We start from the raw sequence: 27093 nt of genomic DNA on the forward strand, positions 1-27093 counted from the left end.
ACCTATATCCATCCTGCCCTGCCTTTCTAAAGTCTTTGAAAGCCAAGTTAAGAAACAGATCACTGACCATTTCGAATCCCAGCGTACTTCCTCCGCTGTGCAGTCCAGGATCCGAGCTGGTCACAGGTGCACCTCAGCCACGCTCAAGGTACTAAACGATATCATAACCGCCATCGATAAAAGACAGTACTGTGCAGCTGTCTTCATCGACCTGGCCAAGGCTTTTGACTCAACCACCATATTCTTATCGGCAGACTCAACAGCCTTGGTTTCACCTCGCCTGGTTCACCAACTACTTCTCAGATAGATTTCAGTGTGTCAAATCGGAGGGCCTGTTGTCCAGACCTCTAGGAGTCTCTATGGGGGTGCCACAAGATTCAATTCTCAGGCTGACATTTTTCTCTGTATATATCAACGAGTTTGCTCTTGCTGCGGGGTGATTCCTTGATCCACCTCTACACAGATGACATCATTCTGTATACATCTGGCCCTGCTTTGGACACTGTGTTAACAAATCTCCAAACAAGCTTCAATGCCATACAATACTCGTTCCGTGGCCTCCAACTGCTCTTAAACGTAGTAAAACTAAATACATGCTTTTCAACCGATTGCTTCCCACACCCGCACGTCCGACTAGCATCACTACTCTGGACTGTTCTGACTTAGATTATCTGAACAACTACAAATACCTAGGTGTCTGGCTAGATTGTAAACTCTTCTTCCAGAGTCATATTAAGCATCTCCAATCCAAAATTAAATCTAGAATTGGCTTCCTATTTCGCAATAAAGCCTCCTTCACTCACGCTGCCAAACATACCCTCGTAAAACTGACTATCCTACCGATCCTCAACTTCGGCAATGTCATTACAAAATAGCCTCCAACACTCTACTCAGCAAACTGGATGCAGTCTATCACAGTGCCGTCCGTTTTGTCACCAAAGCCCCATATACTGCCCACCACTGCGACCTGTATGCTCTCCTCGGCTGGCCCTCGCTACATATTCGTCTCCAGACCCACTGGCTCCAGGTCATCTATAAGTCTTTGCTAGGTAAAGCTCCATTCTATCTCAGCTCGCTGGTCACCATAGCAACACCCTCCCGTAGCACGCTTCAGCAGGTATATCTCACTGGTCATCCCCAAAGCCAACATCTCTTTGGCCGCCTTTCCTTCCAGTTCTCTGCTGCCAATGACTGGAACGAATTGCAAAAATCGCTGAAGTTGGAGACTTATAACTCCCTCACTAACTTTAAGCATCAGCTGTCTGAGCAGCTTACCGATCGCTGCGCCTGTACACAGCCCATCTGTAAATAGCCCACCCAACTACCTACGTAATCCCCATATTGATTTTAATTACTTTTTTTTGCATTTTTGCACACCAGTATTTCTACTTGCACATCATCATCTGCACATATATCACTCCAGTGTTAATTTGCTTTGTAATTATTCGATACTATGGCCTATTTATTTTCTTACCTCCTTACTCCATTTGCACACACTGTATATAGATTTTTCTATTGTGTTACTGACTGTACTTTTGCTTATCCTATGTGTAACTCTGTGTTGTTTTTTGTCGCACTGCTTTGCTTTATCTAGGCTAGGTTGCAGTTCTAAATGAGAACTTGTTCTCAACTGGCCTACCTGGGTAAATATGCTGATGCTCCAGATACTCAACTCAACTAGTCTACCGAAGTGCAGTTGTATTGCTTCTTTAATCAGAACAACAGCTTTCAGCTGTGCAAATATAATTGCAAAATGGTTTTCTAATGATCAATTAGCCTTTTAAAATTATAAACTTGAATTAGCTAACATAACGTGCCATTGGAACACAGGAGTGATGGTTTCTGATAATGGACCTCTATACGCCTATGTAGATATTCCATAAAAAATCTGCCATTTCCAGCTACAATAGTCATTTACAACATTAACAATGTCTACACTGTATTTCTGATCAATTTGATGTTACTTTAATGGACAAAAAATGTGCTTTTCTTTCAAAAACAAGGACATCTCTAAGTGACCCCAAACTTTTGAACGGTAGTGTATGTCTGATTCTTATGAGAGGTTTTTTATTTTGGTTCTACTGTTGCCTATTTATCCCTTTCACATCAAACACACACATTCTATACATGACTTAGCAGTGTCCTACAGCAGTGTACTTCCTGTACCCTCTACATTAACCAGGTTTATCTCCCTGTGCGTCATGTCCCATTACGTTTTCCTCATAAACAAAACCCACTGCCTTACTTGATCTTTCCCAACTCCCATTTGTCCTCTGGATCTCCAAGGTTACCACGTCCATGGATGTCCCAGCGCAGGGAGAGATCTGTCAACAAACTTCTGAGGACTTTCTCACTTGGCAAACTTAAAGGGGGAACGAGCTATCGCAGGTGTCCCAGGAGGTAATCAAGCCACTCCGCTCCCTCCATGTGCCTGTATCTTTAAACAGAATAGATAAAGGAGGCTCGGGTCACGCTGGAGAGCACAGGTACTCGGCAGGAAAAGTTCAGCGTATTGATGTGTTGCAAAGGACTGCGGCTTCACAGAGCGAGGAGCCTGTCAGGCTGCTGGCATAGTACCTGTTCAGGTACTCATAAGAGATACAGGTTAGCACCCCAAGATATTGACTTGCCAAGAAGATTGCTCTCTCTCCCTCTCTCTCTCTCTGGCTTTAAAAAAAATAGATAATGACTTGCTTCTTCACTGGAAACTAATGATCCACCAATGTCTTTCTGTCTTGGTGCTGAGAGTGGAGAAGTCTTTGATGATGGAGAATTGTCTTGGTGCTGAGAGTGGAGAAGAGTCTTTGATGATGGAGAATTGTCTTGGTGCTGAGAGTGGAGAAGAGTCTTTGAGGATGGAGAATTGCGGCTGACACATAAAAGCTGGAGGGCCCCCCGAGATGCTCCCTATCCCTCATGCTACTTAGTTATGTGTTACACTGTTATCACTATGGTAACCCAGAGTTATTTAATTTTATCGTCGCCACCACTGTTCAAGCTGAAGGCAGAGCCTATAGTGAGAGAGAGAGAGAGAGAGCAGAGTTGTCTCTTTCACTCTCTCTCCTCTCTGTCTATCTCTCCTTTGTTTCTGTCTCCTTGAGTTAGGAGTTCTGCTTTGCTAGTGTGAATCTGAAGAGACCTGTTATTGTATGTATGAGATGTTAAATGATATTGAAAGGAAGAACCGTTGGTTTGGCTCTCCTTCCCCCCTCCTGCTCCTCAGGTCAGGCTAACCAGTATGAATAAACATGAGGTCTCAACGCCGGTCAACTGTTTGGGAGTGATAAGCTGCTCATGTGTTTGACTCGAGCCAAACAGCAGTAGAGTGCCTCCCTTGGCCAGTGTACTGAAGTCAGTCGTCCAAGGACAGAATGGTGTGGGTAAAGGTCAAGGTATTGAGCTGTGGACATACAGAATTGTCACTCTGATCTTTTTATTGTGAGTTCTCCTTTAAGTTCTTCTGCGGGTTAGCTTTTCTTTATTAATGAATCTGTGATTCCTTCTTTCAAAGCACATATTGTGGAATAGCTACTGCATTATTTAGTTGTATAACCACTTCCAAGCTAATGGGGCAAGGAACTTTCCCTGTGAAAATGTGAAATGTTCGAGCCTTTTCCTCCCATCTCTATTTTTCACTTTCTCATTTCGGCATGAGTTGACTTGATTTGATTTGAAGCCTGCCACTTTCAGTTTGACTTGAGCTCCCAGGCCAATTTGCCAGTAGAGAGAGGATCGAGGTCCGATTTGGACCAAGGGCTTGATACATTTTACAGATGCTTTTAAATACAAAATTCTTCTTCATTCAAATGTATGGGTTCTGACTTGGTGTGCAGGGAGAATACTGTAAGAACGGCCCATGTTCTGAATTATGTCGCTGTACATTTAAAAATTATGAACAAATAATTAATTAATTAATGTCTTAATCAAAATTACGGATTGCCTCTTATCCTCTCGTCGTTCCCTTATGCCATAGTTTCTACATCTCAATTGTCAGTAGAAACCACATTTGTTTTAGCAAGTCAGCCGTATCGGCTATGTTCTTTTTTTAAGGCAGTAAAATGAGGCTGAATGAACTGTTTCGCTGCCAGACAAGCCTCCAATGAAAGCCAGGTTTAGCAGTGGTAAGGATTCACTCCATTGCTGAAAAGAAAGCTCTGCTGTTGGGACAGCTTTATGTCGGCCATAACAGTTTGTGGGAAACGTTTGTCACCATTATAGTGCAATTAATTGATTGTTTAGTGTTGTGTTGTGTAGTGGCATTGCTGGCATGCATCTAAAAAATGTTGGTGAGTTTGCCCCACCAAGATTTACATGCTAAAATCGCCACTGTGACAGAGACATGGGGATGTGAGGGTGTGTTGTATCTGATGGGGCTGACAGAGACATGGGGATGTGAGGGTGTGTTGTATCTGATTGGGCTGACAGAGACATGGGGATGTGAGGGTGTGTTGTATCTAATGAGGCTGACAGAGACATGGGGATATGAGGGTGTGTTGTATCTGATGGGGCTGACAGAGACATGGGGATATGAGGGTGTGTTGTATCTGATGTGGCTGACAGAGACACAGGGATATGAGGGTGTGTTGTATCTGATGGGGCTGACAGAGACATGGGGATGTGAGGGTGTGTTGTATCTAATGGGGCTGACAGAGACATGGGGATGTGAGGGTGTGTTGTATCTAATGAGGCTGACAGAGACATGAGGATATGAGGGTGTGTTGTATCTGATGGGGCTGACAGAGACATGGGGATATGAGGGTGTGTTGTATCTGATGAGGCTGACAGAGACATGGGGATATGAGGGTGTGTTGTATCTGATGGGGCTGACAGAGACATGAGGATGTGAGGGTGTGCTGTATCTGATGGGGCTGACAGAGACATGGGGATATGAGGGTGTGTTGTATCTGATGGGGCTGACAGAGACATGGGGATATGAGGGTGTGTTGTATCTGATTGGGCTGACAGAGACATGGGGATGTGAGGGTGTGTTGTATCTGATGGGGCTGACAGAGACATGGGGATGTGAGGGTGTGTTGTATCTAATGGGGCTGACAGAGCATCTGATGGGGCTGACAGAGACATGGGGATATGAGGGTGTGTTGTATCTGATGGGGCTGACAGAGACATGGGGATATGAGGGTGTGTTGTATCTGATGGGGCTGACAGAGACATGGGGATGTGAGGGTGTGTTGTATCTGATGGGGCTGACAGAGACATGGGGATGTGAGGGTGTGTTGTATCTAATGAGGCTGACAGAGCATCTGATGGGGCTGACAGAGACATGGGGATATGAGGGTGTGTTGTATCTGATGGGGCTGACAGAGACATGGGGATGTGAGGGTGTGTTGTATCTGATGGGGCTGACAGAGACATGGGGATGTGAACTGCTTGCCAACCCGTAGACCACAACACCTTTTGCATTGAGCTCACAGGGAGTGTATTATTACAGCTAGCAAGGAATCTGATCAACTCTTTACTTATTCTACAAATAAACAGACAGTGAAGAGGCACACAGGCCAATATCCCTCCTCAAGACTCCATTGTGTCTGAGGTACAGGAGGGTGGAGGGTGTGTAGACAAGCTGATCCTAACATACTGTGCAATCTCGAGTAGTTTCAGGTGAGATGAGGTAGACCTGTGTTTAAATGACAACTAACTACCTCAAATGACACCAAAGTCATGGTTTCATTACCTCTTGTGTGCAGTATACTATTCAAACAGCACATTATCACAACTTTAAAAATACAGTCACGTGGAGTTACAGGAGCTAATGTGTGAGGCAGTCTGTGGCTGTGGATAAGTGTGTGCACCTCTCTGTACATGGCTGTGCCTGTGGATGGCCATGGATCTGTCTAGTCCTGGGGTCAGGGAAAGCTCAATGTTAAACAGTGAGGGGGGGGGGGGGTACGCATGTGTGCGCGTGCATGTGCAGTATGGCAGACGTGATCCCCAGACCCGGCCTGTTCTCCCCTAGTGGGTCATTCAGCCCCTCTCCCTGTCTCTAATCCCGTCTGTCCGGGGGAGATAGAGAGGAGCGGCTGGCCACGGCACACCCGGGGCACCGCAAACACAATCACAGGCCTTTCACAGACACTTAACGGGGCTTTGCGCTTGTTCAACAGGGCAAAACGTGGCAGGAGGGATCAATTTAATACAAGGCCTGACTCGAATGGAAAGAGGGTTAATAAATAAGCAATGACAGTGAGGGCTGCTGCCACAATTTGTGCAGCGCTCGCTTCCTCCCCACTTCCTCCCTCCTTGTTTTCCAGAAGCCTCTCCCCATATTATGGCACGGTGTAGTTCCTGTCTCCAGAACATATCGGGGAGAGCTGGGGAGGTAGGCAAAGCAGCAGACTCCTCTCTCATCAGGGTGTTATTTTAATAAATCACTGCTGCCATTGCTTGCTACATTAATTCCTGGGGCCCGGAGGGCTATGATGGTACCAGCAGTGATCTACATGAGGCGCTAAATGATGTGGGGGATCCCCCAGTGAGAGAACAGAGACCCCCTGAATCTCCTCATCTCCCCTGAACACCTCAGGCCCCTCCCCTCAGCTTGGCTGGCTCACACCCTGGGCTCCAACTGGGCCGGCCCGCTCGCCCGCCAGCCCTCCACCGCTGACATGATAATCAGCAGAGAGAGAGAGAGAGAGCCAGGAGCCGCCGCAGTGCACATACAAATGAGTGGCGCATACATGCATCTATAGCTAGGAGGGAAGTCACCTGACCCAGAGACCCAGTGCTAGAGCGCCTCACACCACATCACCCACATGCCCCTCTCTAGTGGCTTCATTGAGTTCTCCCATACTGGCACTGCTGTTTGATATGATGCATCTTAATTAGGTATAGACACCCTAATAAACACAGAGACACCGGGAGCCATGTTGAGTGAGATGGAAGTCTACATAAGATGTGAACAGGATGTAGATGCTTGTAGTCTCAGGAGGATTGCTTCTTTTATTCTTGTTAATTTCATGAGACGGTAGGCTCAACTCAATATATCTACAATATATTTCCAGTCACAGATTTATTTTTATTTTCCTCTCGTCAAATAAATTGTAGTATGGTTTGAGGTACAGTGAAAATAGCTGGTAGACCTTTCTCACAGGTAGTGGTATACACTTGCATTTTTTTCTGTGTGTGTGGGCAGCAGGTGTATCAACAAAGACTGCATTAACATTGCTGTGGCATAGGTTTGATTGAATCTGGCCCAGTGTGATTGTACTGGAGGTGGTAGCAGTTGTAGTAGGTCTAGTAGTCATAGTGATGGCTCTACTGATGGAGGATGTGTGCGTATCCCTCCACCGGAGGTTCCCAGACCCCGGCAACATCAGTTGCATCTTTTCATTTATCACAGAGAGAGAGAGAGAGAGAGAGAGAGAGAGAGAAAGAGAGAAAGAGAGAGAGAGAGAGAGAGAGAGAGAGAGAGAGAGAGAGAGAGAGAGAGAGAGAGAGAGAGAGAGTTTTCCATTGGTATGCGCAGACAAAGCCGCTAGATTCACCCCCCAGAATACTGCTGGGAGATGATACCCTTCTTTCTTCACACAGCGGGGAACGGGCCACCGCAAATGGAACGCTTGGGAGTGTGTGGCGTGCCGTGAATGACAGAGCGCCGTACACACTCCAAGCAATGACCCCAAACTCAAGGACTTGCTCCAAATGTCCTCATCTCTCATGCTTCCTGTTTTCGCTGGAAGCTCAAAAAGTGTCGTACTGGGATGGACAGCGGGAGTCCACAGGCAGATTGTCAGAGTGCAGATGCCAACGTTAGAGGGTGTCAGCCTGGGCTGGGCCCACAGAAACGATTGAAAACGCTTGTGAAATATGTAGATCAAAATCTAAGTTCTTCGCAACGTATTTCTGTATAACAACTGTTTTATTGGAGTATATTAGGCGCTACAGAGTTAGTTGCCGTAGGAACCAGATGTTAGAGCAGAGTTAGTTGCCGTAGGAACCAGATGTTAAGCAGCCTTAAACCTGAAAACCTTAACTGGTGAAATGGACATGTCTATTTGGATATTCAAACAACAAAGAAGATACTGCAAACAAACGATCACTGTTTTCTTTTCTCGGACATCATTGCAGGCGTGAAAGAACAGCTTTTACCACACTGCCAGATTCTCCTCTCCTTTTCATCAACAAAATAAAAACAATAACAAAGGCGTTGGGCCGGACAGCGGCACTGTTTCCCCAAATGCTGATTCCATCTTGAAGTGCAGTAAGTAGCAGGTGTCAAATGAATTCCCAGTGAAAAGTTGGTACAGGAAAGATACAGTCTGATGAGTATTTACGTGGATCTACAAAGATATTTCCCAGATACACAGCCTCAACTCGGCCTACACTGCCGAACCAACTATAGCATGTTGGAGTACCAACCAGGGCCTGCTTTCCTATGCATCTTTCCTACAACAGCCGAAGATGTACAGTAACACGAGTTTCCCAAAAGACCACACAGAAAGAACGGTCGCTGAGCTCCGTCGCTGGAGCATGTGTCGATACTGATAGGATGGACAGAAAGACAGCGCTGCTCTCGGATCAGCTTTCTCCATTCAAATCTGTCCTTAACATTAGAATTATTTCACTATACGATGGATTACCCGAAAAAGAACAACAATATATAATTTTGGGAGAAATGACTGACTAAGTAGGCCTGTAAGGGGAAAATATGAATACCCAAACTATTTGTAGTAAGTAAGCCTAAATAATGCTTGTTCTTGACGTACACCAGTGTTAGAGGGTGGCAGCCTGGGTAAGGCAGAGTGGGTAAGGCAGCCTGGGTAAGGCAGTGTGGGTAAGGCAGCCTGGGTAAGGCAGAGTGGGTAAGGCAGCCTGGGTAAGGCATCCTGGGTAAGGCAGCCTGGGTAAGGCAGCCTGGGTAAGGCAGCCTGGGTAAGGCAGAGTGGGTAAGGCATCCTGGGTAAGGCATCCTGGGTAAGGCATCCTGGGTAAGGCAGCCTGGGTAAGGCAGCCTGGGTAAGGCATCCTGGGTAAGGCATCCTGTGTAAGGCAGCCTGGGTAAGGCAGCCTGGGTAAGGCAGCCTGGGTAAGGCATCCTGGGTAAGGCATCCTGGGTAAGGCATCCTGTGTAAGGCAGCCTGGGTAAGGCAGCCTGGGTAAGGCATCCTGGGTAAGGCATCCTGGGTAAGGCATCCTGGGTAAGGCATCCTGTGTAAGGCAGCCTGGGTAAGGCAGCCTGGGTAAGGCAGCCTGGGTAAGGCAGCCTGGGTAAGGCAGAGTGGGTAAGGCATCCTGGGTAGGGCAGCCTGGGTAAGGCAGAGTGGGTAAGGCAGCCTGGGTAAGGCAGCCTGGGTAAGGTAGCCTGGGTAAGGCAGAGTGGGTAAGGCAGCCTGGGTAAGGCAGCCTGGGTAAGGTAGCCTGGGTAAGGCAGAGTGGGTAAGGCAGCCTGGGTAAGGCAGCCTGGGTAAGGCAGCCTGGGTAAGGCAGCCTGGGTAAGGCAGCCTGGGTTAGGTTTACACAAACTACTGAAAACACTTCATTGTAATATGGAGATCAATATGTAGGTTATTCACAATAAATATCTGTCTACCAGCTGTTGTACTGAAGTATTTAGGGGCTACAGAGTTCGGCTGTAGAGTATAGCCTATCAGACATAGTAAATGGTAAATCATTATCAGTGACTTAACGTTACATCATCTTTACAATGAAACCAGACACTGTGTGTAAATTGAGATGCAGTATTGAATAGCAATACACAAAGGAGAGCAAGGCAATACATGGTCTGTAATGTTGTGACAACGGGCCATCTGCCCTCTACGATGTAGCTCACAACCACTTTACCTTTCATGGATGGCTAGTAATGACTTACATTGATTGTGTCATGCTAATACCAAATCTTAAGCCATGCGTGCTTATACCTCTCCTGACCCCATATTTCCAGACTCCCTCTTTCTGTAGAGAACACACCCCTCCTCATCCCTTCCCCCCAACCATTAAGCTGCATCTGAACATCAGACTTAATTGATGAAAGGAGGGCCTGTCTTCATTTATAAGCAGGCATCCACCAAACTAATCTGGCTGTGTTGTGAAGTCTGTCCTTTCCATTAAGTGGGACACATTATCTCCTAATCAAATTAAAGTCATTTAATTGTTGCCCTCCCTTGATAGATCCGGTGAAAAAAGGAGGCGAGCAGTGTTTGCTGAAGGGGGATGTGTGCAGATTGAACAGGGCCTGTGTCATTACAGTATGAATTTGTAAATAACCAAAGCGTCATGTCATGTCTTTGCTTTGAACCTTTCTATAGGGTGAAGTTGAGTTTGACATTTGATCCACTCTCCCAGCTCAGTGGATACCCAAAACAATTGAGGCTAAGTACCTAGCTGAAGGGGCACTAGCTATGTGACCCTATGAACGATTGACCTCTGTAACCTACTGATCACTAGTCTCATTTCTTAATCACTACTCTTGAGTTGTGTGTGTGTGTGTGTGTGTGTGTGTGTGTGTGTGTGTGTGTGTGTGTGTGTGTGTGTGTGTGTGTGTGTGTGTGTGTGTGTGTGTGTGTGTGTGTGTGTGTGTGTGTGTGTGTGCTACAAACTAAACCACCTGTGCTGGCCAGTGTGTTAGCTGGCGGCTCTGTCCCTGCTACGTGGTGTGCAGGCTGCTATTACCTGAGTCATCCTGTGATTAAGAATGGAAGTCTCTGTGTGGAATGGGGCCGGTCTGTCCGCCTCTGTCCTCCCAGCCCAGCACTGTGTAGGCCCTGGGGGGTCCCCATGGTAACCAGAGTGAAGGATACCCCTGCAGACTCTGGCCCTGGCCACCGCCGCCGCTGCCCGCCATGGGGTGATCCCTGGGCGTGTGATAAATGAAGGAGCGTGGGATCGTTTGTCCCACTGATAGAGTTTTATCCCCTGCCCTTTCAGAGCAGTCAGACCATAAAGAGAGAGCCACGGCCAAGCGTGACAGGTTAACCCAACAGTAATAGAATACTCCTAATGGTCTGGTCTGGGCCAGGGGTTGGAGCCACCGGCCAGAACAGCCAGACGTCCTCCCCACCTCTATCGTTATAGGTGCTCTGGGACCACGTCACCCACTTTGTGGTTGTCACAGAGAGTAGCAAGGACAAAGTGGGCACTTTGATGACTTAATGGGCACATTGATGGTGTCTTAGGGCGGAATGGAGGCGGGCAAGGGCAGGCAAACGGATAGAATAGAGTATACAAGACATTAAGACAAGGAAACGAGCTGTAGGGCGGTGAGGTAAGCCGAAAGCACATCCGGTACTTGGCAATTTTACCCCGTGCTTCAAAGCACTGCATTTTACAAGGGCCTTTGAATTTATAGGAATTCTACAGCAGCTGGCTGGCAAGTCTATTGTTTTCTCTAGTGCCATTCATGTTGAATGATTTGATAGCGTAGCAATGCATATGAGAGGTATGAGAAAATAAACATGATCAAACACCAGTGAGCAGTCAGAAGAGATTTAGATTATTTTGTTGTCATGACTTTCACTTGAACATGCCTGTCTCTCTAAGATTAATCCTCACAAAGAAAGACAATCCTCGGGGCTAGCCTACATGTTTATGCTGTAACAAGGTTGTTTGTGTAGATGTTTGTTAGCGTGCACCTTGGGTAGCTGTTAGTCATGTTTGAATGTGGCTTTAATTAGCCCTGTGTATTCCAGCAGCAGCAGCTCAGAGCCCTCTGTCCACAGCCCCCCCACCACCACCACCACCGTCCTCTCTGCTGCGCTACTAATAGTGTCCTGTCCTCTCTCCTCCTCTCCCCTCCTCTCCTCTCCTCCTCCCAGGAACATCAGCGCTCTGTGTGGTTAAGATAATAGCAGCTCACACTAAAGATGTTAATTGAGGGGAGATAAAGTGTGGAGGTTGGTAGATGAGGGATGTAGGGATGCTGTGTGTGTGTGTGTGTCTGTGTGTGTTAATATTAAGTTGTGGTGTTCCACTACCAACTAGCCTCTTAATAAACCTCTGTCACACCAGGCGAGGTGTGATAAATCTGGAGGGATTATGATAACTGTTGTTCCTCCCTCCTTGAATCAGACAGGAAGGTGTGGCAGCAGTGGGGTCTGGTGAGGTCTGTCTCAGGGTCTGGTGAGGTCTGTCTCAGGGTCTGGTGAGGTCTGTCTCAGGGTCTGGTGAGGTCTGTCTCAGGGTCTGGTGAGGTCTGTCTCAGGGTCTGGTGAGGTCTGTCTCAGGGTCTGGTGAGGTCTGTCTCAGGGTCTGGTGAGGTCTGTCTCAGGGTCTGTCTCAGGGTCTGTCTCAGGGTCTGGTGAGGTCTGTCTCAGGGTCTGTCTCAGGGTCTGTCTCAGGGTCTGGTGTGGTCTGTCTCAGGGTCTGGTGAGGTCTGTCTCAGGGTCTGGTGTGGTCTGTCTCAGGGTCTGGTGAGGTCTGTCTCAGGGTCTGGTGAGGTCTGTCTCAGGGTCTGTCTCAGGGTCTGTCTCAGGGTCTGGTGAGGTCTGTCTCAGGGTCTGGTGAGGTCTGTCTCAGGGTCTGTCTCAGGGTCTGTCTCAGGGTCTGGTGAGGTCTGTCTCAGGGTCTGGTGAGGTCTGTCTCAGGGTCTGGTGAGGTCTGTCTCAGGGTCTGTCTCAGGGTCTGGTGTGGTCTGTCTCAGGGTCTGGTGAGGTCTGTCTCAGGGTCTGGTGAGGTCTGTCTCAGGGTCTGGTGAGGTCTGTCTCAGGGTCTGGTGAGGTCTGTCTCTCAGGGTCTGGTGAGGTCTGTCTCAGGGTCTGTCTCAGGGTCTGTCTCAGGGTCTGGTGAGGTCTGTCTCAGGGTCTGTCTCAGGGTCTGTCTCAGGGTCTGGTGTGGTCTGTCTCAGGGTCTGGTGAGGTCTGTCTCAGGGTCTGGTGTGGTCTGTCTCAGGGTCTGGTGAGGTCTGTCTCAGGGTCTGGTGAGGTCTGTCTCAGGGTCTGTCTCAGGGTCTGTCTCAGGGTCTGGTGAGGTCTGTCTCAGGGTCTGGTGAGGTCTGTCTCAGGGTCTGGTGAGGTCTGTCTCAGGGTCTGTCTCAGGGTCTGTCTCAGGGTCTGGTGTGGTCTGTCTCAGGGTCTGGTGAGGTCTGTCTCAGGGTCTGGTGAGGTCTGTCTCAGGGTCTGGTGAGGTCTGTCTCAGGGTCTGGTGAGGTCTGTCTCAGGGTCTGGTGAGGTCTGTCTCAGGGTCTGGTGAGGTCTGTCTCAGGGTGGGCTGGAGACTCAGGGAAGTGTTTGGCCAACTGAAATGTGTAGCGGGCAGGCAGGCAGGTGGGTAGGCGGGCAGGCAGGCAGGTGGGTAGGCGGGCAGGATGGCAGGCGCTAGGCAAGCGGGCGGACGTGTAGGCACTCAATGTGGGTAGAACACAGGGGAAGCAGAGACGGAGTAATCTGACCAAGCAGCTGAAGTGACAGAAGCTACATTAATAGAGGCATATGTCTGGAGCACAGAGAGACGGAAAGAGAGAGAAAACAGACACTGTACCAGCCCGAGAGAGAGGGAAGACGGAGAGCGAGAGAGAGAAAGGGTGAGGGGTAAACAGAAAACAGCGCCAGCCTCTGTAATTGCCTCAATGCCACTGGGAATGCTCTCATTCATTTGAAGCAGGCTGTATTCTCGCTCTCTCTTTCTCTTTTTTCACAATTGAGGAGAGGGGGGATGTAGTGAGTGGGATTGAGGTGCGTTGGGTGGAGTTGGCTGGGTGATCCGTGTGCAATCCTCAGTGTGTGATGCTAACGTATGGCTATGAGTGCGATAGCTCCTCTGTGCTGAATCTCCTGTAACATCAGCGTGAGGACCAGTCCATGGCTGTGGCCTGGGTAGAGGAGAGCACAGCACAGCGCTGTGGAAAAGTGAGGGCGATAAGGAGGTAGGCGGACTGCAGCTCAGACCTGTCAGATGTGATCGCGCACCGGAGCGCTCCGCATGTGTCTGTCTCTTTTTATATTTCCCTAAGACAGCCCACCTCTTCACGCCCCCCTCTCTTCTTTTTTTCCCTCTCTCCTCCTCTGCGCTCTGTTTTTTTCTACCTTCCTCGAGGAATTCTTTATTTCTTTATGTCTTGTGTGGCGCGTGCGTTGGATGATGTGCCCCCTCCTCCTTCCTCTTTTCTCCTCCTCTCTCTTTGCCGCTTTCACAGCCTAGTTTTATTTTTTTCTCAATCTTGTGTGCAGGTTGTATCTGACAGAGAGAGGACCACCTCCACGCTCCAGCCCCGCTCCAACCCACTGTGAGTATTCTTATGCTAATTTTTCATCTCCATCTTTCCCATCGTCGGTTTGTCTTTTATTTTCAACCCTTTTATGTTCTCGACCGCGGCGCACTGAAAACGTGGTGGCTGCGACAGAGAGAAAGGAGGAGAGGGAGAGAAAGAGGGAAGGAGGGAAGAGAGAGGATAAATAGTGCTGTGAGAGAAGTAGCTGTGCTGTGTAGTGGTTTCTCTGAGGATGGTGGAATGGCTGAGGAGGTAGAGGAGGGGGCGGGTCTTGATGTGGTAGATGGTTCTGTGTGTGAATGGTTGGGATGTTGTTGACGACAGTTAGCGTGGAGCGGGTCAGCTCACTCAACACTGGGGTCTCTCTTTTACCTTAACTTCTCACTTTCCATATTGACTGACTCTTCTGTTTTGATATTGAGGCTTTTCTGTTTCCTACTGTGTTCCTGTTACCACTACCGAGAGGGGTCCACTGTTGTCATTTGAACAGTGGACATGTGTACGATAAACAGAGATTTAAGAATAATATTTATGGGTGTGTGTGTGTTTCAAACAAGTCTGTATTCTCTATGGACGATCATATGTGAGTGTATTTTTATTGTGTGTGTGTGTGTATGTGTTTATTTATGGGTGAACCAGTGGAGGCTGCAGAGGAGAGGATGGCTCATAATAATGGCTGGAATGCTGCGAATGGAATGGCATCATATACCTGGAGACCATGTGGTTGATGTATTTGATACCATTCCACTAATTCCACACCAGCCATTACCACGAGACCATCCTCCCCAATTAAGGTGCCACCAACATATGTGTGTGTATTTTCAGTCTGTTTGTAGCTGTGTTTCTTTGTCCATGCGTGGCCACATGGGAGTGCATGAATATCCATGTTCATTTACATACCCCTGTACACCGTAGTCCTACATGTGGGACTATATGCACGTGTTTGTGTACAGTTTATGTGTTCACCAAACGTGTGAAGTGTATTTGTATCACAAATGTGTAGTAGAGATCAGTATGCTAGTGTCCATACCCTCCTGCTGTCCCGTGTGTGTGTGTGTGATGCGTGCTGTGTGTATGTGGACCAGATGAAGAGTGGGTGTTCTCTGTGTGGGGCTGAGATAGACAGTACCATGCCTCATCACTATGTCAAGGCTAATGGCCACACAGGTCAGCAGGGGTGGACACAGAGTTGGCCATGTAGACCGATGTATGTCAGCACAACAACAGCTTTCACTCAGGCCTGGATAACAATCGGCCTTAGTGTAGGTCACTGCATGTGCAAACAATAAGGACTAACAGAGAACCTCTGCTAGGAAATATACTGGATATTCAGCAGACAAAATGCAGGAAAAGTCTGTTGTAGATTCAGTTGACATTTGGATATAGATTGATCTGAAGATGGCAATTAAGCAAAATCCAGAAGCTCGGCATCTGGTGAGGCGGAGGATGCTATTGGCTGGCAGAGCATTACCATTTTAGTCCCATTTTCACATGATGAACCCCAGAATGGATTATCTCACCATGCTAAACAGTGGCTGTTGCAAATGTGATGTATGAAAGAGGTTTGCGCGTCCTTGTGTTATTTGTCCATTTCCGTGACCCGGCAGGTGCTCGGTGATGTAGTATTGGTCTGATTAATGATGATCAGGTCTAACATGTCCGTTCACATCCAGACAGACCAGCCTTTTCTGGCCCTTATGAAAATGAATAGTCACCTGAAATCCCTAGAACGTTAGCAGGCTGTCGACGAGCGCCACTTTCTAAAGTGAGTCGATACAAATGAGAACCATTCCGCCAATTACAGAAGATTAGGTTCCCCTCCACCAATCTGAATCCTTAAAGCCCTTATGTTTGTACAGCTCTGTGTGTGGAATGGAATTCAGACACAAGATCTGAGCAGAATAGCAATAAAAAGAAGGTAAAAAAGGTCTGAGTGAAACTCTGTGGTTAAGAGACGAGTTAAAGCACATGATAATTGACACAGTAGTGTGTTGCGTGTATTGTGTTGGCTGTAATTAAGTGAGCAACAGAGGTTGTCAGTTGTAAGGAGGATAGAACAGACTATCCTGGTGTATTTAACACACTGGAGCATTTATCATGTCATTCTATGCTTTACAGAGGGTGCTTCTGGGATAGCCTGGCTTTCTTTGCTTCATCTATCTGGGTCTTGTGCTTTATAGCTCCGGTTAGAGGCTTTGTACTGGTTCTTGATCCCAATGTACACAACGGGAAGTATGAAACTATTGTCTCCGGGGCCCCTTGGAAAAGCTTATCTTCTATTTTTAGCAGGCTTCTCCTCATTGTAGCCTCGGTAGCATGCCTACATCTGACGGTTGTGCCATAAAGTATCTGTGCTTCATCCCCGCCAAGCCGGCAGCCGGAGACAACTCTCACCCACACATTAGTGATCTATGAGCCATATAACACAGGGCCCTGCACTACCTCCTGGAATGCAGGGGACCACGGCTGTGTCACCCTCTCCGTGTGATAGCACCTATATGCGGTGAGAGCTCAATATTAGCGTAATGCGCCAACCGTTTATTTCGCATCACTCACCACCACTTATCACAGAGCTAGACACCAACCGGGACATACTGAACAAAAAAATATCCTAAAGATAAAAATGACATTTCACTAGAGGGTGTTTGTGTGACAGTGATTTATGCTGTGAGCATCCTGCCACCTCATTGAGATGGGAGTGAGTTCTGGGTGGCTAAATCAATTTGTGCAAAGGCCGTCGGTGCTAGTATTGGTTTCGTGATATGATCTTTGTTGTCCATTTTTTTAGAGGTCAGTGCAGATGCAATGACAAGGGCAAAGAACCTGAGCTCTACTCTCTTTCTGAGCTGGCAAACCATCCCCCACCAGGGAATTGTGGGAAAAGGAAGCTTTGGTTCTAAAGAGTATATGTTTTGTCAGGGTTCAAACCCAACGTAACGTCCATTACATTGCCAGTTCATTTCCTCCCAGTCAGATCTTGATGGAATGTCTGAGGTTAGACACCAGAATGGTCCTTACATTAGTCACTGTAATTACTTAGTGATTGTGACACAGATCTCCAAGGCGTGCCAAGAGTCATGTTGTAGTAGTAATAGCTAGCTAGCAGAGAGAGGGCAGAGAGAGCGGGGGTGATAATACTATAATGCTGGTAGTGGATGGAGGAATCTGACACCAGCAGGCCAGATGTTAGAGAGCTGTGGACAGGAAGAGAATATATATCCTGTAAGGTGTGTCATCATGTCACATGATCCATCCCTGCTGATTAAGCCTCTTGGTCTTCTGTTCTGACATCTCACAACTAGGCTTATAACCGACCCACTACTTTGAAGGCTTCCCCATATGAATCACACTCAGACCAAGGTCATGAATTTGATTATACCTTGTTTTAAGATGTTATATTGAGCAATGTTAACTATTGCACAAATGACATAGGAAGTGCTCATCAGTTGCCAACGGATCAACTCCATGAAATTATAAAGCAGTTACTAAATCACAACCATGTATCAATATGTCAGTGCAATGTTCTTACTAGAGTATTCACAGTGTTCCTACACATCCAGTGTGTTCATAACAAATTATTCTAAATGAGAGGAAGAGAAGAATGACATGAAGTAGCACTGCACCATGGTGTTCAGATGACTGTGTTATTGTGCATGCAGAGAAGTGTAGCAAGCTATGCTTTGTGTTCAGTTTCTAAAAGGTCTCCTATGATGTATGCTATCTACTAGGTGGCTAATCAACCCCAGCTGCAAAACTTTACATTGTTGGTCATAACAGGTGGGAGGGGACAAAGGTCCCACACATGTAAATCCATACTCTCTTATCTCCAATTGCCTTTCATTTTCCTACATTGCCTGCTGCGAGCATCATGGGAAATAAGACGCTGAGACACATTTTTAATTAAGTGCAGTTTTAGCTTCATTGAATTTATAAAAACACAATGGGAGAAAAGAGAGAGGTATTTTTCCTGTCTCATTAATCACAGTGCTACCATGTCTGATACGGCGGTACAGGGAAGAGAACCAGGCTGCAACTGTAGAGTGGAATATTTGAACATCTCAGCACTGATGTGTGCAAAGCGAAGTGTTTGTCTGCAGGGGAGGCTTTGAAATTCCATCCACTCCAGCCCTTTTAACTCGGCAGAGGGAATGTGTGTCTCGCTCTAGTTGGCCAGTGGCTGTTACGGGGGCTCCGTGCCCCCCTCATCTCCCCCTTCTCCACCTCCCCCCTCCTCACCACCATTTCATGACCTGCTCTGTGTCAGATAGTTTAATGTGAAATTGCTTTTCTTTCAAATTTCCCCCTGGAAACGCAGGTCACTGCAAAATGTTACATCTCATAATGGCATGTTATTGTTGTTCTTTCATATGAGTCCTTGCCTTAGAAGTGGAGGATTCCAGTGGCATGCTAAGGTTACAGACAGTTGTTTCTCCCTGCCCCGCTCCTGCCCGTCTCTGATTCCAGTGGCATGCTAAGGTTACAGACAGCTGTTTCTCCCTGCCCCGCTCCTGCCCGTCTCTGATTCCAGTGGCATGCTAAGGTTACAGACAGCTGTTTCTCCCTGCCCCGCTCCTGCCCGTCTCTGATTCCAGTGGCATGCTAAGGTTACAGACAGCTGTTTCTCCCCCCGCTGCCCCTCTGATTCCAGTGACCTGCCAGTTGTTTCTCCCTGTCTCTGATTCCAGTGGCATGCTAAGGTTACAGACAGCTGTTTCTCCCTGCCCCGCTCCTGCCCGTCTCTGATTCCAGTGGCATGCTAAGGTTACAGACAGCTGTTTCTCCCTGCCCCGCTCCTGCCCGTCTCTGATTCCAGTGGCATGCTAAGGTTACAGACAGCTGTTTCTCCCTGCCCCGCTCCTGCCCGTCTCTGATTCCAGTGGCATGCTAAGGTTACAGACAGCTGTTTCTCCCTGCCCCGCTCCTGCCCGTCTCTGATTCCAGTGGCATGCTAAGGTTACAGACAGCTGTTTCTCCCTGCCCCGCTCCTGCCCGTCTCTGATTCCACGCAAAGCTTTCAGTCGTGCCCATGGTAACCCTGCTGAAAAATGTATCAACACCACTCTATGATTACTCTATACATTAGCGGGGCTTAAATGTAATTTGTTGGCAGGGCCCGGCGGTAAAGCTATGGGCCTGGCCTATCAGAGGCACTTTGTAAAGGCCCTGGAAGAGCCTCCTGGGGTGATCCTATCAGTCAGACACACTGACTGTCAGCAGACACGCTCTGTTAGTCAGCAGCACTGTGGCCCTCCCAAGCCCAGACGCTGGCGCTCACCGCTCCACTGGGGCAGGGCTGTGGGCATCGTGGCTCCCCACCTGCCAATCAAACACCCAGCCAGGACCACGACCTCTGGCCCCCTGTTGAAATGCTCTGCCCTGCTCTTCAACAGGTGATCCAACAGACAAGACTATATACCCATAGCAAGGCCACAGCACCAGTAGATACATATAGTACTGTCATGCTAGCACAGTACACTTATTATGTTAGCAAATCCTGATGGGGTATTTGACCTTAACTATGTATGGTCATTAGCCTTGATGATTCACCTGAATCTAAAGCTACTGCTGGTATCTCTTATGTGGCTATAACATGACCATACATACTGTGAAGGAGAAGGTATGTCTAACTGTAAAGGGTTTCACTGAAAATGTCTGATGTGTTGAGACCAAAAGCCTTTTCTCCCCAGCAGTCAAGGAGAAATGGTTGTTACTAGTTGGTGTATATATGCATTTCTCTTGCCTTTTGAAATGTGTAGCTCGTATTTTTAGCTTTGCATTTTCATCTCCCTGAATGGCTGGCAAAATGGCTTGAGCTCAGGCCTGTCGAGGCTGCTTTTATCAGAGCTCACAGTCACAGTACAGGCAGAAACAAGGTATGTTTTTAGAGGTTTTCCCAGTGAGAAATGTTTCACCTGGTTAAAAAAACAACAACAAGCACTTACACTGCTGTGCGGCTTTAATTGTGATCCATTTTCATTTCAAACGTTTTTAAATATCTGGAATGGAACACACACTGTAAAGTGCTATACAAATCTTCCCAGATACATTACTTTGACCTCAGAGTCAGATTGGTTCAAAGCATATGTGTTCATAACATGTACCTTGGAACATTATAGCCCAGCTCCACCATTCAACACAGAACCATGTAGTGACCCTTACTCACAATATAACGTGAGACGGGAGTCAAAGGTTGACAATGACTTTCAGTTCTACCAGACTTCAATGAATAGGGAAGAAGGGAAATGCATATATCTGTGGAGAAATGCAATTTTCGATTTCACATTTCATGTTTGATAATCTCTGTGTCAAACCAGACTAACCAGACTCCTCACCTGTTACCTTACACTCTTAGAAAAATATGTGCTATCTAGATTAGAGGTCGCCGATTATGATTTTTCAACATCGCTAACGAGTATTGGAGGACCAAAAAAAGCCGATACCGAATAATCGGCCGATTTTAAATTTAAAAAAACAATTTGTAATAATGACAATACAACAATACCGAATGAACACTTATTTTAACTTAATATAATACATCAATAAAATCAATTTAGCCTCAAATAATTAATGAAACATGTTCAATTTGGTTTAAATAATGCAAAAACAAAGTGTTGGAGAAGAAAGTAAAAGTGCAATATACCTCTCGGGTGGTGCAGTGGTTAAGGGCGCTGTACTGCAGTTTTAGGTTGTGGTTATTATAGGAATTATAGGGCCATTTCTCTCTATACCATTTGTATTTCATTAACCTTTGACTATTGGATGTTCTTATAGGCACTTTAGTATTGCCAGTGTAACAGAATAGCTTCCGTCCCTCTACTCGCTCCTCCCTGGCCTCGAACCAGGAACACAACAACAACAGCCACCCTCGAAGCAGAGCAAGGGGAACAACTACTCCAAGTCTCAGAACGAGTGACGTTTGAAACGCTATTAGCGCGCATCCCGCTAACTAGCTAGCCATTTCACATCGGTTACACCAGCCTAATCTCAGGAGTTGATAGGCTTGAAGTCATAAACAGCTGCTGGCAAACGCACGAAAGTGCTGTTTGAATGAATGCTTACGAGCCAGCTGGTGCCTGCCAACGCTCAATCAAATCATAGACTTAGTTATAACACGATAACACACAGAAATACGAGCCGTAGGTCATTAATATGGTCGAATCCGTAAACTATCATCTCGAAAACAAGACGTTTATTCTTTCAGTGAAATACGGAACCGTTCCATATTGCAACAGGTGGCATCCATAAGTCTAAATATTCCTGTTACATTGCACAGCCTTCAATGTTATGTCATAATTACGTAAAATTCTGGCAAATTAGGCGACCCAAACTGTTGCATATACACTGACTCTGCGTGCAATGAACGCAAGAGAAGTGACACAATTTCACCTGGTTAATATTGCCTGCTAACCTGGATTTCTTTTAGCTAAATATGCAGGTTTAAAAAATATACTTCTGTGTATTGATTTTAAGAAAGGCATTGATGTTTATGGTTAGGTACACATTGGAGCAACGATACGCACCGCATCGATTATATGCAACGCAGGACACGCTAGATAAACTAGTAATGTCATCAACCATGTGTAGTTAACTAGTGATTATGATTGATTGATTGATTGATTGTTTTTTGTAAGATAAGTTTAATGCTAGCTGGCAACTTACCTTGGCTTACTGCATTTGCGTAATAGGCAGTCTCCTCGTGCAGTGCAATGTAATCAGGTGGTTAGAGCGTTGGACTAGTTAACTCTAAGGTTGCAAGATTGAATCCCCCGAGCTGACAAGGTAAAAACCGTTTGTTCTGCCCCTGAGCAAGGCAGTTAACCCACCATTCCTAGCTGTCATTGAAAATAAGAATGTGTTCTTAACTGACTTTTCTAGTTAAGTAAAGATGAAATACATTTATTTTTAAAATTTAACTAGGCAAGTCAGTTAAGAACAAATTCTTATTTTCAATGACGGCCAAGGAACAGTGGGTTAACTGCCTGTTCAGGGGCAGAACAACAGATTTGTACCTTGTCAGCTGGGGGGTTTGAACTTCCAACCTTCCGGTTACTAGTCCAACGCTCTAACCACTAGGCTACCCTGCCGCCCCATAAAGGTGTAAAACAGTTTTTTTTTTAATCGGCCAAATCGGTGTCCAAATTTCCGATTGTTATGAAAACTTGAAATCGGCCCCAATTAATCGGCCATTCCGATTAATTGGTCGACCTCTAATCTAGAACCTAAAATGGTTATTTCGCTGTCCTCGGTAGGATAACCCTTTAATAAAGAACCCTTTTTGATTCCAGGTAGAAATAACCCTTTTGGTTCAAAGTAGAACTCTTTTGGGTTCCATGTAGAACCCTTACCACAGAGGGTTCTACATGGAATTTAAAAGGGTTCTACCTGGAACCAAGAAGGGTTATTCTATGGGGACAGCCGAAAAACCCTTTTGGCACCCTTTTTCTAAGAGTGTACACATAACCATTCATTCATTCATTTGATCAATTAATGGCACCCAGAGGACGCAATAGGGACACATCCGTCCCCCAGTGACACGTGAAATATATGCCTCTGCTTCCTTAACACTGCTTCCCACCACCTCTCTGTCTGACAGGCTGGCCTACCGCATGTGTCATAATGAGAGGATCTCCGCTCCATCAGTTAGGTGTACCTTAAGATGCTGTCTGAACTTCTGTGATGTACACAGGGAAAAAAGCCCCAGATGAAGGATTTGCCCTAGACTCAGGGGAACCGATGAGCGCTTTTCCCTTTGTGTGCAAATAACATTCGTAGGAACGTCAGCTCTTTCCGTCCGATTCAGAGCCATCCCAGTGTTTCTTCCTTTTTTTCTGATGGCTGGGTGTGTGTTAGATCTGTCCCTGAGGCGGGATTACAGGGAAGAGCATCTCAGCATAAATACCAGTTATCTCCACCACCATGACCTACCTCCACTACCACGACCTACCTCCACCACCACGACCTACCTCCACCACCACGACCTACCTCCACCACCACGACCTACCTCCACCACCACGACCTACCTCCACCACCACCACCTACCTCCACCCCCACGACCTACCTCTACCAGCACCACCTACCTCCACCACCACGACCTACCTCCACCACCACGACCTACCTCCACCACCACGACCTACCTCCACCACCACGACCTACCTCCACCACCATGACCTACCTCCACCACCACCTACCTCCACCACCACCTACCTCCACCACCTACCTCCACCACCACCACCTACCTCCACCACCACCACCACCTACCTCCACCACCACCACCTACCTCCACCACCACCTACCTCCACAACCACCACCTACCTCCACCACCATCTACCTCCACCACCACCACCACCACCACCACCTACCTACACCACCACCACCACCTACCTACACCACCACCACCTACCTCCACCACCACCTACCTCCACCACCACCTACCTCCACAACCACCATCTACCTCCACCACCACGACCTACCTCCACCACCACCACCTACCTCCACCACCACCACCTACCTCCACCACCACCTACCTCCTCCACCACCACCAACACCTACCTCCACCACCACCAACACCTACCTCCACCACCACCACCACCACCACCACCACCTACCTCCTCCACCACCACCACCTACCTCCACCACCACCTACCTCCACTATCACCACCACCACCACCTACCTCCACCACCACCACCGACCACCACCACCTACCTCCACCATCACCACCACCTACCTCCACCACCACCTACCTCCACCACCACCACCTACCTCCACCACCACCTACCTCCTCCACCACCACCAACACCTACCTCCACCACCACCACCCACCTCCGCCACCACCTACCTCCACCACCACCTACCTCCACCATCACCACCACCACCTACCTCCACCACCACCACCTACCTCCTCCACCACCACCTACCGCCACCATCTCCACCACCTACCTCCACCACCACCTACCTCCTCCACTACCACCACCACCTACCTCCACCACCAACACCTACCTCCACCACCAACACCTACTACCACCACCACCTACCTTCACCACCAACAGCTACCTCCACCACCACCTACCTCCACCACCACCACACCACCTACCTCCACCACCAACACCTACAACCACCACCTACCTCCACCACCAACACCTACCACCACCACCACCACCACCTACCTTCACCACCACCACCTACCTCCACCACCACGACCTACCTCTACCAGCACCACCTACCTCCACCACCACCACCTACCTCCACCACCATCTACCTCCACCACCACCACCTACCTCCACCACCAACACCTACCACCACCACCATCTACCTCCACCACCACCACCACCTACCTTCACCACCACCTACCTCCACCACCACCTACCTCCACCACAACCTACCTTCACCACCAACACCTACCACCACCTACCTCCACCACCAACACCAACAACCTCCACCACCAACACCTACCACCACCTACCTCCACCATCACCACTTACCTCCACCAGCCTCTTAGAGGGAGATGAGGAGAAGCTCTGTCATTGTCTCTCCCTCTCAGTGATTCACTTTGAATTATTTAATTACTTTGCTTGAGACTTGAGCAATTATACCTCACACTGCGTATCTGTTAATTATATCTGACCTCACGTTCCCACTGTTCTATTAATTGTTCACAGAGATGACATTCTTAGATAACTGTCAGTGTCATATTCACATTGTACAGTACAATGTAATAGGAAGATGGAATAGGGAGATTTAATATTGCAGGTTGGTTCTGAGTAGCTGGGTAGCGGTTAGCGTTGCCTTCTTGCCGTCGTCCTTATTCCAGGTGGGGCCATAATGGTACTGATGCCCCCTGGTTCGTCCTCTTAACCCGAGCCCTGCCATGGTTGCCATTGGTTACCCATGTGCCCCGGAGCCCATGTGCACAGGAATGTTTTGTTAATTATAACTGATGTTCAGAGACCTCCAAACTCTGATCCCCCGTCCATGTTGTGCGCTGCATGCAGATGTTGCCAATGAATTTCAATCAGCCTGGCCCCTCTAACAAACAACTGCATGCTTAAAACTCCTGGAGTACATGTCTCTACAAAATACTCAGTGTTTATAACTCCTGGAGTACATGTCTCTACAAAATACTCAGTGTTTATAACTCCTGGAGTACATGTCTCTACATAATACTCAGTGTTTTTAACTCCTGGAGTACATGTCTCTAAAACACACTCAGTGTTTATAACTCCTGGAGTACATGTTTCTACAAAATACTCAGTGTTTATAACTCCTGGAGTACATGTCTCTACAAAATATTCAGTGTTTATAACTCCTGGAGTACATGTCTCTAAAACACACTCAGTGTTTATAACTCCTGGAGTACACGTCTCTAAAACACACTCAGTGTTTATAACTCCTCGAGTACACGTCTCTAAAACACACTCAGTGTTTATAACTCCTCGAGTACACGTCTCTACAAAATACTCAGTGTTTATAACTCCTGGAGTACATGTCTCTACAAAATACTTAGTGTTTATAACTCCTGGAGTACATGTTTCTACAAAATACTCAGTGTTTATAACTCCTGGAGTACATGTCTCTACAAAATACTCATTGTTTATAACTCCTGGAGTACATGTTTCTACAAAATAGTGTTTATAACTCCTGGAGTACATGTCTCTACAAAATACTCAGTGTTTATAACTCCTGGAGTACATGTCTCTACAAAATATTCAGTGTTTATAACTCCTGGAGTACATGTCTCTACAAAATACTCAGTGTTTATAACTCCTGGAGTACATGTCTCTAAAACACACTCAGTGTTTATAACTCCTGGAGTACATGTTTCTACAAAATACTCAGTGTTTATAACTCCTGGAGTACATGTCTCTACAAAATACTCAGTGTTTATAACTCCTGGAGTACATGTCTCTAAAACACACTCAGTGTTTATAACTCCTGGAGTACACGTCTCTAAAACACACTCAGTGTTTATAACTCCTGGAGTACATGTCTCTACAAAATGTCTCCTGGACAAAAAACTCAGTGTTTATAACTCCTGTGTTTATAACTCCTGGAGTACATGTCTCTACAAAATACTCATTGTTTATAACTCCTGGAGTACATGTTTCTACAAAATACTCAGTGTTTATAACTCCTGGAGTACATGTCTCTACAAAATACTCAGTGTTTATAACTCCTGGAGTACATGTCTCTACAAAATATTCAGTGTTTATAACTCCTGGAGTACATGTCTCTACAAAATACTCAGTGTTTATAACTCCTGGAGTACATGTCTCTACAAAATACTCAGTGTTTATAACTCCTGGAGTACATGTCTCTAAAACACACTCAGTGTTTATAACTCCTGGAGTACACGTCTCTAAAACACACTCAGTGTTTATAACTCCTGGAGTACATGTCTCTACAAAATACTCAGTGTTTATAACTCCTGGAGTACACGTCTCTACAAAATACTCAGTGTTTATAACTCCTGGAGTATACGTCTCTACAAAATACTCAGTGTTTCTAGCCCTTCTACATCCGTTGAGTGTTTGCAGCTTAATTGCATCCATTTCCTAAAAGTGCTGTTTGAAATTGCTGCTGCTGTTGTTTTTTTGCTATTTTTTGTTTCCTTTTGCTATCCGTCATTCATTTTGGTAAGCAACCCCTTCATTCATTCATATTCAGCTTGAGGTGGCGCGAGCGGCAATCTGTTTAAGAGCGTGGAGGGGGGATGGCACCTTTTGGTTAAGGCTGCCTGGCCATCCTGGAGCGCTGGGTGCGTATGCTCGGACAGCTGACCTTAGAGTTAGTGAGTGTCGCTGTGGAGGGACCCGGAGCTCAGTAATATGCCCTCCCTCCCTCCCTCCCTCCCTCCCTCCCCTCCCTCCCTCCCTCCCTCCCTCCCTCCCTCCCTCCCTCCCTCCCTCCCTCCCTCCCTCCCTCCCTCCCTCCCTCCCTC

General features: G+C 47.1%; 1 protein-coding gene across 3 annotated transcripts in view; it reads left to right on the plus strand.

The window, feature by feature from the left end:
- The window catches only part of LOC135555392 (RNA binding protein fox-1 homolog 3-like), a 478747-nt gene that overhangs the window by 184167 nt on the left and 267487 nt on the right, over positions 1–27093 (plus strand). For all 3 annotated transcript variants that reach the window (XM_064987771.1, XM_064987768.1, XM_064987770.1), the window contains exon 3: positions 14118–14173. The gene's annotated coding sequence lies outside the window, so the exon portion shown is untranslated. The remainder of the gene's footprint in view (positions 1–14117; positions 14174–27093) is intronic.

This window comes from Oncorhynchus masou, chromosome 15, assembly GCF_036934945.1.
Source record: "Oncorhynchus masou masou isolate Uvic2021 chromosome 15, UVic_Omas_1.1, whole genome shotgun sequence".
NCBI lineage: Eukaryota > Metazoa > Chordata > Actinopteri > Salmoniformes > Salmonidae > Oncorhynchus > Oncorhynchus masou.